Source organism: Polypterus senegalus, chromosome 16 (assembly GCF_016835505.1).
Source record: "Polypterus senegalus isolate Bchr_013 chromosome 16, ASM1683550v1, whole genome shotgun sequence".
NCBI classification, from domain to species: domain Eukaryota; kingdom Metazoa; phylum Chordata; class Cladistia; order Polypteriformes; family Polypteridae; genus Polypterus; species Polypterus senegalus.
In genome coordinates, this window is record NC_053169.1 from 24,078,448 (window position 1) to 24,093,720 (window position 15,273).

The 15,273-nt window shown below is 38.8% G+C and overlaps 1 protein-coding gene across 2 annotated transcripts in view; it reads left to right on the plus strand.

The window, feature by feature from the left end:
- rin2 (Ras and Rab interactor 2) overlaps window positions 1-15,273 on the plus strand; it is a 213,659-nt gene that overhangs the window by 64,204 nt on the left and 134,182 nt on the right. The window contains exon 2 of one of the 2 annotated variants that reach the window (XM_039738550.1): window positions 9,370-9,583. The gene's annotated coding sequence lies outside the window, so the exon portion shown is untranslated. The remainder of the gene's footprint in view (window positions 1-9,369; window positions 9,584-15,273) is intronic. The other variant, XM_039738551.1, reaches the window with a different exon arrangement.

Here is a 15,273-nt window from a genome sequence, read left to right on the forward strand (position 1 = left end):
GATGATGGTGCGAGGAACACAATCAGAATTGGCTGAAGTTAAGAGTGGTGTCTAGCAGGAGGCATTGCTATTCTTAATATATAGAAATGATTTGACTAGGAATATACTGTAAGTAACAAGCTGATTAAGTCTACAGATGATACCAAGATAGGTGGATTGGGTGATAATTTGGAATATGTTAAATCATTACAGAGGGACTTTGACAACATGCAGACTTGGGCAGATTTGTGGCAGATGGAATTTAATGTACGTAACGTATTATACATAGGAAGTCAAAATGTTAGGTTTGAATGTAAAGTGGGAGGTCTGAAAATTGAGAGAATTCCTTATGAGAAGAATTTAGGAGTCGTAGTGGACTGCCAGACAGCGTTCAGAAGCAATTAAGAAGGCTAACAGAATGTGAGGTTATATAACGCCCTGACACGTAGAGTACAAGTCCAGGGAGGTTTATAACACACTGGTGAGGCCTCATGTGGAGTATTGTGTACAGTTTTGGTCTCCAGGCTACAAAGAGGTGTGTTAGAGCAAACCACACCCGGTCAACAAACAGCAACCTTTCTTTGAACATTCTGGTGCAGTAAAATGGAAGGTATAACACGATTCCCTGTCTGATGGCATTTAACTCTTTTTCTTTGAAAATATGGTAATCACAGCACCAAAAAACAAGAAAAGTTTAATGGGTTAACAATGTAAAAAAACTATATTTCACTTCAGTGCTTATGTGTTCCTGAAAGACAGCTTTACCATTTTCACTTCTTTACCTTCACTATTTGACAGTGTTACACTGTAAAATGAGCAAGACATTTTTTTACAGTGTGCAGTGGAAGCAAGATTACTTTTTCTCAAAGTTCATTTACTGTTTTTAGAGCCTTAAGACCATCCATCCATTTTCAAAGTCTGTTAATCCATTTCAGGATTGTGGAGGCTGTCATACTAACACTGGACACTAACCAACCTCGAGTAGGCCAGTAGTCCACGTGCACAGCAGGTCACACATACACACTGTGATAGATGGCCGGGGTGCCCTGAGGATGGAAGGATGGGGGGAGGCAGCTACTTTTGGACACTGCCTCCCCCAAAACGTTAGATTGCAGCTCCTATGGAGTGTAGCGGTGCCCCGGAGTCCCGCAGGGCATCCTGGGACTTGGAGTTTGGTTTCTCAGCCCTGTTGGGTACCGTGGGTGCCACCAGGGGGAGCAGTGAAAGGACCAGAGGAGCAATGCCTAATTTATAGACCATAAGTATTCACAAATCACAAGAATGGAAGCTCCGAAGTACTTCCGTGCTGAAGAAAAAGCCAGTTCACCATCTGCCCCGGAAGTGCTAACAAGTCACGTGGGTGGAAGGACAGAAGCACTTCTGGGTCAAGGACTATATAAAGGACTGCTGTGAACTTAGCAAATGAGCTGGATTCGGGAGGAATAGGACACAGCTTGCTAGGGAGTGTGGAGTAGAGATTTGCGTTTAAATATTATTGTTACTAGCAAAATACCCGCGCTTCGCAGCGGTGAAGTACTGCATTCTAATTTTTATTAAGAAGAAAATTAAACCTTTTTAAACTGTGGGACAATATGCCAATAATTATTTGTTAAGGATCTCTTTGTATACCATGTTGTCAGTTCGGCCCTCCGGTTGTAACATGACCAAGCTGTGCGCTGAACTTACTCTTGAGCATGTAACTTACAGTTGGCCATGTGAACAGTAATCTTGTCTCAAATCTCAGAGCTTGGATTGCTGCTGTCATAATCGGTTTGAGTTTCATGGTTTGTTTCAATTACGACAGTATTTACAGGATTTGTTGTGTTGAAGTGACATTTGACATCTGTCAAGCGTTGTAAGCACACAACCGGTTTTATCGATAAAATCACATCCAGCTTTTGAGAGTTTAAACATTCATAAACATCAAAGTGTCCACTACTGAAATCGTCACCTGTGAATCTAAGATGTTTAAGAGGCATTGGCGGTTGTCGAAAGGTGTAAAATATTTGGCCATTTCGTACACTTGAAAGCGACAACCAAACAATTCAGCGGCAGCCATCAACTCACATGCAGAACCATAGGTGAAGGGCTTAAGCATTTCACTCTTCTAGTGCTCCTGTGTAGTATAATTATCTCCTGTACCGTCATCAGTCCACACCTTGAACCTGTCCCAGTCATTCAATACATAAGACAGAATGTTTCTCCGGATATCAAGAGTGAGCCTGATATGGCCGTGCAATATGCAACAAAGAGAATTGAAAAGGTAGGTGGTATCTCCAGGCATGGAAACCACTCGGTAAGTGACAGTTCTTTGATCGATAGAATTTCTTGAAGATGGGCCCATAAGTAACAAAGACTGTTGAAAAGTTCAATATGGCGGCCGACAGTGGCATCATACTACCGAAATAAGTACGTACATTGATTTCAGTTATTGGAGGGAAGCCTCCTACCAAATATCGAGAAGATGGGGCCATAAATAAGAAAGTTCAACATGGCGGACGATGTTGACCGTTATGACCATTACGAGTAGAATTTCGAAATGAAACCTGCTTAACTTTTGTAAGTAAGCTGTAAGGAATGAGCCTGCCAAATTTCAGCCTTCTACCTATACGGGAATTTGGAAAATTAGTGATGTTGGAAAATTCAATATGGCGGCTAACAGTGGCGTCATACCACCGAAATAAGCACGTACATTGGTTTCGGTTAGCTAAGGAAGCCACCTACCAAATTTCGTGAAGATGGGGCCGTAAATAAGAAAGTTCAACATGGCGGACGTTGTTGACCGTTATGACCGTTACACGGACAATTTCGAAATGAAACCTGCTTAACTTTTGTAAGTAAGCTGTAAGGAATGGGCCTGCCAAATTTCAGCCTTCTACCTACACGGGAAGTTGGAGAATTAGTGACGTGTGTAAAATTCAATATGGCGGCCGACAATGGCGTCATACCACCGAAATAAATACGCACATCGGTTTTGGTTAGCGCCGGGAAGCCGCCTACCAAATTTCGTGAAGATGGGGCCATAAATAAGAAAGTTCAACATGGCGGACGTTGTCGACCGTTATCGACCGTTATGACCGTTACGTGTAGAATTTCGAAATTAAACCTGCTTAACTTTTGTAAGTAAGCTGTAAGGAATGAGCCTGCCAAATTTCAGCCTTCTACCTACACGGGAACTTGGAGAATTAGTGATAAGTGAGTCAGTGAGTGAGTGAGTCAGTCAGTGAGTCAGTGAGGGCTTTGCCTTTTATTAGTATAGATTAGTGTTTTCTTGCCTGTTTAATGGTGGCTGTGGTGTTTGAAGGGCACTATTTAAAAGAAAAAATTAACTTCTGGGTGTTTTTACCTGTGTCCTGTGTCCGTCTGTTGCGGGAAAAAAAGGGAAACAGCTCCACCTAGCGTCCACATATTGACAACACACAAACACCTACACTGAGCACTACACCATTTAAGGCAAACCACCACCATTGTTTTGAAATGTGGGAGAAAAACAAGAGTACCTGGGGAACATCAGACAGAGATAGAAGACGAAGTTGAAAGCTCCACAAGAGACAGTAGCTGCGTTCAGGATTTTAATCTTTGTCAATTACACATTTGAGGCAGCAGCACTAACCACTGTGCTGCTGCTCGGTTCACCTTGAAACCAGTACATTTAATATAAGTTCCTCTGTGCGTAATTAAAGATTAATGTAGCCTAGTGGTGTTGCCAGTTTCAAGAAATGATTACTCTTTGAAACAGTCAAATATGCTGAATTTTGTCATTTTAAATGCTGGCTGTTGTGGAACATTTTTAGTTTGAAAAGTGTGTCCATGCAGATGAAACGTAAGGTTTGAAATTCAGAATGAAGGTGTGAATTCCTGAGGTTCAGTAGGATTAAGTGCATTAGCTGAAAAAATCAATTGTTGATCCCGAGTTTCCCACAGGGGTGTGGCACAGTAAATCTGTGGTCAGGTTTTTCACTTCATAGCTGCAGGAGACTTGGTTTGAATCTCAGAACAGACACTCTGGGTTTGGAGTTGGCACATTCCTCCATGTATGTGTGAGTCTGTCCAGGAGTTACTTACATTTTCCACTCACATCACATAAACTTTCAGCTTGAGTGACTGACGTCTGTAAATTGGCACATTTTGAGTGAGCTGGGTATAGAACTGGATGATAACAGTGTTGTTAAGTTTTACTATTTTAAGCTCCTTGATGAGAGTTGAATCATTTTCAATATTTAGGTGTTATTCAGTATGGAGGACAGAATGGGGCTGAGTTATTCATCACACCTCCTTCCATCTTCTGAAGGTCCCATCCAGTTAAGCAGAGACAAGATTAAAGTGACATTTCCACACCACAGAGCACAAATTTGGGTCCACTGTGATTGTCACCTCAATATGTGTCAGGTCAGGTGTTAATCAAGTGTAGTTTAAGTTCAGTAAAACTCAGAAACTAACACCAAATTTTTAAATATCACAAGGAACAAAGTTTTCTGGTTGTTTGATTTTTATGCCTCTTATAACTTCTGTGCTTGTTTGCGAATGTCATATTATTGTCCTTTGACACTGGTGCATGAGTGACATGTTAACCTTCAGGTACCTTAATCACAGCTTATATGTTAAAACCCTTAAAGCGATATTACAGCAAATAAACAGCCATGGATTTTCACATTTTTACAGAATCTACAGTAATTATTGTTTGTCAAACACCTGCTTCTGTATGCAGCACTAACACTATGCCCTGGGCTGTAAGAAATTAAGTCGGGTTGTGCAGTAATGCGGGTCTTCACTTCAGTCTGCATGCACATGCAGCCAACTAACTGACAGCATTTGTCATCACTTCAGTGATGTGCAGACCTTATGAAAGCTTGCTATTTGTTAAATAGCTAGCAAGCAACAGAACACGTTTGAAGGTTAAATGCTGCAACTTATTGGGTTAATTCACATTCAGGCATGGGCAATGACGGCTGAGAAAATCTGGTACAAGACAACTAAATTATTGATAAATAGAATGTACGTTGTTTCATGCAATAGGCTGACACCAAAGCCAGAACTGTTAATAAACTAGTGTTTAAGTATCTCCCAAACAATGATAAAGTAAATTTTATTTTGATTTTATTATCTGTACCTTATATACTACTGCTACTGCAATCGCATTTAAGAGCCAGGTTTCACCAAAGAGTGTGGAAGGATTTTACTCTGAGGAGAGGAGGTTATGAGTATGCGCTGATACAGCGCATTGCCTCACCCACCACACAACAAACCAACTCAGGATCCCAGATTAGGACCCGAGTGCAGCCATGCAGCGGGTGACACCTCAACACCACACTAGTTCAGATGGAGTGGAACAGTGTGAGGTTTTTCATGATAGCTGGAGTGCCAGTTCTGCCCCCTAGTTTTTTTTGTGCAGGTTGGAGGGCCTACATGCAGGGCTGGATGCAGAGTAACGTCATACTCAGGACGGAGCATTTGCTGGTTTAGGGCCTTGCTCAAGGACCCAACCTAGCAGAGTACCTTTTGGCATTTACGGGATTCAAACCGGCAACCTTCCAATTGCCAGTGCAGATCCCTAGCCTTAGAGCCACCACTCCACCCATCATTCTATGTAACAGGTTAAACACTGCCGATGATAAATATATAAGTATATCAAGATCCTAACACTTTTGATGTCCGTTTTATTCAGATTTTCATTTATTTATCTAAAATCGAATCTTTGCACACTCTCTTACATTGTATTTTAATTGCAAGTCATCTTTCTAGTATACATAAAGATTTAATGAATGTATATTATAATACACCTTATTGTTGCCCCAAATACTTTTTACTTTCTTCTATACAAAATATAGGGAAAGTATTGTAATCATCCAAAGATTCGATGTCGAGATTTTGATGAATCTCAATGTTTTAGACCTCCTTGTGTCTGAAAAATACCATATTTGGAATTATGTCTGCGTGTCTGTGTGTGTATGTGTGTATGTAAGCACGATAACGTGAGTATGCTTTCAGTTAGGTCAATAGTACTAGGTTGTTGTACCGTGTTAGCCATTATGAATGACACCTTTTATTGGCTAACTAAAAAGATTACAATATGCAAGCTTTCGAGGCAACTCAGGCCCCTTCTTCTGGCAAGATGTAATACAGAAACTCAAATTTTGCATACAAGTATTAGGTACAAAACTTAGATTTTTATCAACTTTTGGCCAATTTCCATTAAACAGAAGTGGTACTCTACCTTTTATTCATGCAGCTGCAGAGTCCAATTTATTCAACATTACTTTTAGAGAATTGTTCAATATATTATTAATTGGATTTGATTTGTTGATGATGGTTCTTTAATGTATATAATATTAAAATATAATCGTTGTCTTTTGGTTTACTCCTCAAATATCCATGCCCATATCTGAGTACTGTATACGAGGGAGACTACTCTCGACTTTTTATAGTAGTAACTATTTTTCTCCTGATCACTTATCCCCTTCTTGACTGTTTATGTGAGAGTGCCCTGTAATTCAGACACTCCCCGTTTGTTACTGGGAAAGGCTGTAGCTACCTGTGAAGACAATTCTATAGAGAGAGATGAGATTCTACACAAATGTGAAACAGGCACAATGCCATAGACGTTTACCTTTCAAATTATCCATTACCATTCCTCCGGCCTGTAACTTTTAATGAATGTTAAAAGATATGCAATATGAAAGGAGCACAATAATATTAGCCGATGGTTATTTTGCCAACCAGAAGGGTCATCTATGAAAAGGAAGTGCACAAGGATCGTGAATGGTGTGACTTTTGCTTTGGAGAGAAAAAAATTGGCATTCAGGTGTTGCTTTGTTCTTCCCTATATGCCTTAACTTTATTAATGACTTGGGAAATTCCTCATTCATCTGGCAAACCAGAAGCACCCCAATGATTCAGTATCATAAGACACTAAACTGAAAATAGCTGAATGGAAAGAAAACCTGAAGTGACTTTTTCGCACTGCTGCAGGTTCTCATAGCAGTTACTTTTTTAAACGGTGTCCTGTCCATGCCTGTTACAAGGCACCATTTAGTCCTTCTAATTCAGAAGACAGAATCGTCTGACTTTGTGTGTTATTTTTACAAACATGAATTACAACAATTTTAGACTGTTTTTAAACACCTCACACCAAACCAATTTTCAAATGTCAAAGAAGTGCTCCAGTCTGAACCATTTATCTGTTCATTATTGAACCTGTGTATTTATGTAGCAAGTTAGTCTGCTTACTATTTATTAAGGAACATTTAGTTAGAGTTCTTTCATTGTATGAAAGATTTGGTTACTTTTTTGCTTAGTGAAAATTGTTGTGATCTTTTTCTTTATCATTTATACTATAACATATGAAGCTGTTGCTCCCAATGCCTGTGATAATTTCCACTTCCTTATAACACTGCTAATAAAAAGCAGTTTTAGAAAATGGAAGGATGGTTTGAGTAAACATGTATTGAACTTAGTTTGGCAGACTTAATATTATTTGTCTTTGCAAACCACAAGATTGTTAATTCATTGCATAAAGCTGTGCAGATCATTTACACAGAACCAACGTAGAATGGCCAGTTAATGTAACTTGCATGCCTTTGGGAAGCTGGAGGAAAACGGGAGTACCCAGAGAAAAGCAAGCACAGAGACCCTAAGATTGTGCAGACTTCTAACCGATTACAACCACAGACAGGATTCTAACCCAGCATGTAGGATCTGAGAGGAAGTGTTATGGACAAATAGGAGTGCCGAGGATTAATGTGAGCATTAAGACAACCAGGAAATCACTGAGAAGTGAGAAATTGTGCTACTCTGACAAGCATGGGTCAGAGTACTGAATGAACCAGGACAAAAAAACGAGTGACCAGAATCAAAGGACAAGACAAAAATCAAAACTCATAGTCAAAAAAAGGGGTCGTAAGCAGAACACAAATTCCTAAAGCTTAGGCCATACAAGGAAATGAAGCTAATGATCACTGCAAGGTTCTTGCATATACCAAGGGATAATAATGCATGGCGCAATTACAGCTGTATTTATAGGGTAACTTCCATAACACCATCAGCATGATACTTGAAGACACATGACCATCAATACCACATTGAATGAATAAAAAAAGAGTAATAATTTACTAAAAGTCAACTTTTAAATTTTAAGGCAAAACATGAAAATAATACCAGAAGGGGATTCTTCATGATTAGAACCCCCTAATATAGGCAAAAAAACCCCCCCACAAATAAATAAAAACTAATATTACAGACAGCACTACTGTGCCACCCAAGACAAAGCATTGTCTGAGTAAATAAGCATAACTCTGCATCACTACCTTAACTAGTCCTTGATGTGAAAATGGGCTGAATCAGAAAATGCAACATATCACATTTTTGCTAACAAATTGCTTTGTGCTAGGGTGACTTGCCCTTCAGATTTTGTGGGCAAAGTAATTTACAGTATATATATAATCAAGTGGAGGTAATGGCCATACCCCCACAACCCCCCAAGGAATCATGCTCAATTATACCAGCAATAAATCAAAGAGCAGGGCTTGCCCTTGGTTTATCCTGCACGCAAATAAATAGATTTTAACATTATCTGTGGTAGTAGACCTATGTTTGCTGCACAATAAAATTTGATTAGATGTACAGCCTGTTAAAACCGGGACATAGTGATATTTTTAAACTATTTTTCAGGACACATAGCCTGCAGTCGGGACTGTCCCGGATAAATCGGGATGTCTGGTCCCCATTCTTTAAGCTAAAGGAGCTTAATTATTTATCTTCATTGTAAAGTTGTGTGCAGGTAGGCAAGGAGAATTATCCCTTCACCATTCAAGAAAAAAAGAGAATCTTTGCAATTAAAATTATTTTGGTTGGAAAGTTTGGCAGTTGAATTAGTCATCCACATCAGAAGTACATACAGTACCCACACAACTCCTTTACATTAGGCATATGTCATCAGAAAAGCTGGTTGCGCTCAGAACTCACCTTATGACTGTGTACCCCATTGTAATTTGATAATGAATTGTTCAAAAGAAAAAAATCAGTAGGTCCTATTAACAATAAAATGAGAGTGTTTGAAGTGGAGATTTTAAAAATCTGACGTCTTGAGTCTTACTGCTTAAAAAATGTCCTCTTAATTTTAACGTGGGCAATAGTGTGCTTTCTTAAAATAAAGGCACTTAGTTACGCCTATGTATGTATAGCTAGTTTTATAAGAAGTTAATAAAATTAAGGAAGTGCTTTAGAAGACATGTGGTGCTATTAATAGCTTGCCAAAAAAGCACAATAGAACAAAGAATTTGTTACTTAAGTAACAAAATACTTAATTGTAACTTTCATTTCTTGTGTTTATGAAATGTATGCTCTATTACCAACTATCACTCTGTTATATAAAAACTTTTTTTCTTTCAAAAGCAGATCCCATCATCCAGAAAATCAAAGCAAAAAAAAAAAAACCAAGACGTTTCCAGTTCCAGTCCCAACTCAGTCACTGACTTTTGTAATGACATGAAATAATCATGATTCTTCGTCTGCCAGATGAAGTGTGAAAGGAGGGTACAGCAGGCGATCCTTCAGCAGAGAAACACTGGCAACACCCTATCCTGTTAGGAGATTTTTCAGTTCAAAGGTAACCACTTTCATTCCTGGAGTTAAAATCATTTGGTGCTGCCTTATGTTTAATGCTCACCGATACGGACAGTTTTTTTTTTTTTAATTTTTGGGCAGGTTGTATAACTTTTAAGACATGTAATCTTAGTACTTAATGCTTTCTCTGCAATTTGACAAAATCACAACTTATTGAACAAAAGATGAAGATTAGGAAGTGGGTGTGTTTTTATGTCTTGGATCACAAACACTAATTTATAGGGATGTTCATGCTCAGTACTGGCCGGACTGTACTTCTTAATACTTGATATGTGAATATTTGCATAGCTTACCTTTAGGCAGAAAAGCTGAGCGATTGTTTTCTGCTTATTCGAAGTGACAAGTCTGAACCAGTTTTCTGAGGGCTTTGTGAAGAACCAGCAGGAAACTTAGGTTGATATTATAAGCAAGCTACTGTAATGGCAATACACAGCACTTCTTAGTTTCTGAGTATTAATTTTGTCATAAAGTTACATTGTAAGGCAAGCAGAATCCTCAAAAGGTAAGTTGTTCTTTTAGTGAGTAGTAACATCTAAAAAGGTTATCTGTTACATTGATGAATATTGTACTATTGTGGCCATGTTATTGCTTGCATTAGAAATTATAGCTAGAAAAGTGGTTATTTTTTCTACCAAATGAATATTTTAGTAGTGAATTACATACTTCAGCAGGTAAAGCGCTATATAAATGCAGAAAATTATTAATTATTGTTATTATACTTCTTTGTTTCAAGTTAAATATAAATTCCTTAGTGTATATTGGCACTTTATGGAAACTCTGTATTTTGGTGTCTCATTAGTTTGGCTGGTTAAGATTTCTAGCCTACCCAGGAAACACCAGCTTCAGGAAAAGCCAGAGAAACAGAATAAGCATAACGTATGTATACAGTATATCAGAGACACAAATGAAATCCTGTATTCGTCTCTGGTGTATCGATTAAGAGCAACACTTTTTTGTCAGTGGTTTTTGAAACATGGAATAATTCATTTAGAGTGTTTTGTTGTTTTTTTTTTTATTTTATTTTTGTACTCAGTTGCTCAGAATGCCTGTTGTGGCTTATGTACACAGTAGAAAAGTAACATTTTTGCCTCTTTTAAAGGGCAAAGTGTTGAGGAAGGAAGTTAATACGTGAACATTGTTTGTTTAATTTAGCCTGATTACTTTCTAATTAGTCTTTTTACAATAAAACCCAGGCCAAGACAGTCCCCAAATAGGAAGCAAATAAATTAAATGTAAGTAACATATGCAATCGTTGGGAGCCTGCGCTGATTACAGCACGTTGCTGTACCCACCACACGGCAAATCACCCGGATTGAGAGCCGAGTGCAGCACTGCAGCGGGTGACACCTCAGCACCACACTGAGCAGTGTGAGGTTTTTTTACAATGACTGGAGTGCTAATCCTGCCAGCAACCCCAAAGTTTTCCCTGCAAGTTGTAGGACCTGCTTGCAGGACCTGATGCAGTCATACCCAGGACGGAGCAATTGCAGGTTAAGGGCCTTGGTCAGCGGCCCAACAGAGTGGAGTCACTTCTGGCGTTTTACGGGATTCAAACTGGCAATCTTCCAATTTGTTACACAGATGCCTAGCGTCATAGCCACCACTCCATGCACGAATAATATGAATAAATTATAGTACAAAGACAGTCTTTAGTAGCATTGTAAACCAGTGCTTGTGTTTATTAAACATCTCCGAGTAGGAAAGCAATCCTGATTGGACATGAAGGGTATTTCCCCAAGTATGGAAGAGCACACATGCGTAAATCTCAAGTGATTTCACAACACAGGTTGTCATGGGTGCCAACTGTTGTAGCAGCTGCATATGACCCTGAAGATAAGGCTGGACGGATGATAGACAGTGAAATGACACACAGATATGCCTCCTTTTGCATTCCACAAACCACAGGAATATTCGCGTTACACTTACAAGCCTTGGATGGTTCAAGAAGGCAGATTATGACTCTCAGATCAGTAGATAAACACAGCCTCCCAGGCAATGGGGGATCATGGAGAGAGAGGCATAATGTGCAACTCTGGAAGAAGATCAGGAACAATGGAATAGGTAGTGTGACTTCACAACTAGCCCCATAATAGCCATTTCAGTAACTGTTATTTTACAAGGTGTATCATGTGGCCTAAACGTTGGGAAGGTGATTCTTCTATAAGTATGGCTGTGAATCATTTACTGTTAAATAAAGATGACTGTGATAGGGCTTAACTTTCATTTGGTGTGTGTCTTGGTCTTTCCATCTCACTGCTTGTTACTGTATTATTCTTTATGTTACTAAGTGTCCCGGCTATAACGCATGACTCGTTATTACTTCACGAGAGTGGCATAAACCTAAATTTTTAATGTAATCACATTCCTTTGAATATTATGAATATCATCTTTTTGGAGAAGCCTTAGCCTTAGTATCAGAAAACTACAAAAAATCATTATGATTTCCAGGAAACTACAAAATTCCTACACATGTGCCATTTTGCAGCTCGGGGTGCCATAAAATCGTGACGTCATACATTCTCAAGTGGACACCTACTCCTCGCTGGCAGTGGGTACGGGAGGCTTCATAACTGCTCATGTCATGCTGTGGGGTTTACAAATTCTTATCCTAGTCAGATGTTTAGTTCAAGTCCTAGGGGTAATTCTGTGACGCTTGATAAACACGGATACTGTACATAGATAATAGAAAGTGTTTAGATTTAAAATCTTCAAGAGAAGTGAAGCACCCTAGTTCAGAAGTTTCTTACAAACCATTACACCTGCAACAGGCAAAGTAACTAAAATCCATTTTTACAAATTGCAAGGTATGGTAATGTACAGTAAATAAAACAATAATGGTAGGCTTTAATTAGATATGATACATTAAAAAAAACACCTATAGGGTGCAAAACATAAGTTGTAGGATCAATCAAGGAAGTGGCACTCTGGTGAGAGAAGCAGTTTGTGTGTTTGTGGGCAGCAGAGTCCCCCTAGTAGTCTGCTTCCTTTCTTAATGTGCCAATGTCCTAGAGCTCATGCTGAGCCAAAAGAGTCTGCTGAAGAACTGTCTTGGGACAAACTCGTTTTTTTTTTTTCTTTTCTCATTGTCATTTCTCTTAGGGATGAACCACAATATCCCTATATTTGTATAAACTTTATCTTTTATTTTTTTCATATTAGTTTTCTGAATTTCTTTATATCATTTGTGCATTTGTGAAAACTGGCATGCTTAGAAAAATGAACTGTTAAGATGGATGTTTTATATATGTCTTTTGTTTGCTGATGTAACCTGAGTTTGCAGTTAGGACACCTTCTTTCATAGTTTTTGTCAGAGTGTATAATGTAAATTTCAGTTCAATAATTAACTACGGTTGATTGTTCATGTAGCAATTACTTAAGTACTGTCTTTCAAATTCATCTATTCATCTATTCGCTCTTCAACAAATAGCCACCTCACAAAATACTTAATGGCAGTAAAGATTCCACGTGCTGGAGTAATCTTGGTTGTCTTGAGTGATGAAGAATTGCTTATACAAATGGAGTACAAAGTGTTTTTTGTAAGTTGAAACTTCCCCTTTAAAATGTTTAAACACTGTGCTCTGTAGTTAACTACAATATAATAAAACATTTTCATTGTGTATATTTTAAGATGTATATATAATGAACATTTTAAAATAAATAATTGTTACAGATGGTGTTCTTTAATTGGCTATTTTCCATTATGCGATTGTTAGCTTTTAAAATCATTAAACTATGTCTTAAAGTTTCTTCCAAATTACAATTTTAGTAGGAAATTTTTACATCAAAAGATTTCTCTTTTAGTCTGACGGAAAATGGAAATTAGGGTGTGACCCAAGAAAACACAGATGGTAAAACATTTGGGAATGAAGCTGAAAAATACTTCTCTTTATATTTATGTAATAACTTATAAATGTGATTTATATAAACTGTGCTACATATAAAAGCATGACTTTGCTTGCACTTTTTTTTGTTTTTATAAATGGAGACTGTAAATGGTACAATATAATAGAATTTTGAAGAAACCAAAATAATTGTGTAAGCTGTGAACACAAGGGGGCGTTGCAGTACCCCAAACCTCAAACACATCCTCACAGACACCTGTTCCAGTGTAAATAAATGGTGTACTCACAGCAAAACTGACATATACCAATACAATTCTTCTCCTTCTTTTCCCTCTCGCCTTCCACTCCTCCAGGTGAGCTTTGTCCTTCTTCCTCCCCACTCCAACTTGTCTGGATGGGGTTGAGTGGTCTCTTTTGTCTTGGACCCAGAAGCACTCTGGGTGTTAGGGCACAGCCCAATGGAAATAATTCTGAGTCAATTGTCCCAAAAAGTATGGATTAGGAATCCCCTCAGCTCCCCCTGGGGCCGCCCCAGAACCCAACATTGCTTCTTTATGGGACTACAGGTCTCAGGATAGGCGTCCATGAGGCAATCCTAATTTAAGGTGGCTGCCACCTAGCATATTGGGGTAGAAAATATTTATAAGTGCTCATCTCCCCCGGTCCTTTCATTATACTGGCCTCCCAGCCAGGAAAGGATCCTTGTTGAATCCCATCTGGGATGCCAGTCTCTGCATGCCATCCATTACACAGCAAGCAGTTGAGTTCTTCTAAGATAGTTTTAATAGCTGGGATTGCACATTGTTCTGTGTTGGAGTGTTTCACTAGATACTCATTTACTTTTAATAATGTGATGTGCTATATTCAAGGCTATAACTAATGACTGTTACACTAACCAAATCATTTGATCAATTACTGCTTGAATTAACTGATTAATCGGAGGTTTAAAAAAATTCAACATTTGTACCATCCATCCATTATCCAACCTGCTGTATCCTAACTACAGGGTCATGGGGGTCTGCTGGAGCCAATCCCAGCCAACACAGGGCGCAAGGCAGGAAACAAACCCTGGGCAGGGCGCCAACCCACCGCAGGGCACACACACACACAGCACAATTTAGAATTGCCAATGCACCCAACCTGCATGTCTTTGGAGTGTGGGAGGAAACCCATGCAGACACGGGGAGAACATGCAAACTCCACGCAGGGAGGACCGGGGAAGTGAACCCGGATATCCTAACTGCGAGGCAGCAGCGCTACTACTGTGCCACCCACATTTGTACATAAAAGTCTGATTTATACAATGTTCTCCTTCATAAGAATAGAACAAATGGCAAAAGAGTGCATAGTAACAATTCTTGTTACTAAGTGTAAGGCCTCTCTTAACTCTTTCAAAGGCTTTTTTTGACAAAAGCTGATATCAAGGTGTTAAGTGTTGCCAAAATTTGTTTGATTTTATTTGGTAGATGGCAGCAAAGACCATTAGATGAACTGTGTCCCGTGCACTTCTGGCTTCTTTTTTCTTACACTAAGGCATTAAAAATACAGACCATTGCTTGTATCAAAAAATACTCTGCACAAGAAGTTTTGCAAATTGCTGATAACTTGGATTCTGCACTGTCAGGTGACAAAGTGACTTTTAAGGGTGCTTTTGCTATAAGCTCTTGGCGCATGTGTAAGGCAATATCTAAATTATTATTATTATTATCTCCAAGTATGAGGGAATACTACCATTATTCTGGTATGTTTTGTTTTCTGGTGTTTCTTGCATTGCAGATGTGCTTCCATGCCAAGTGAGCTTTTCTATAAAGATCTTGCCAGACACAGATTT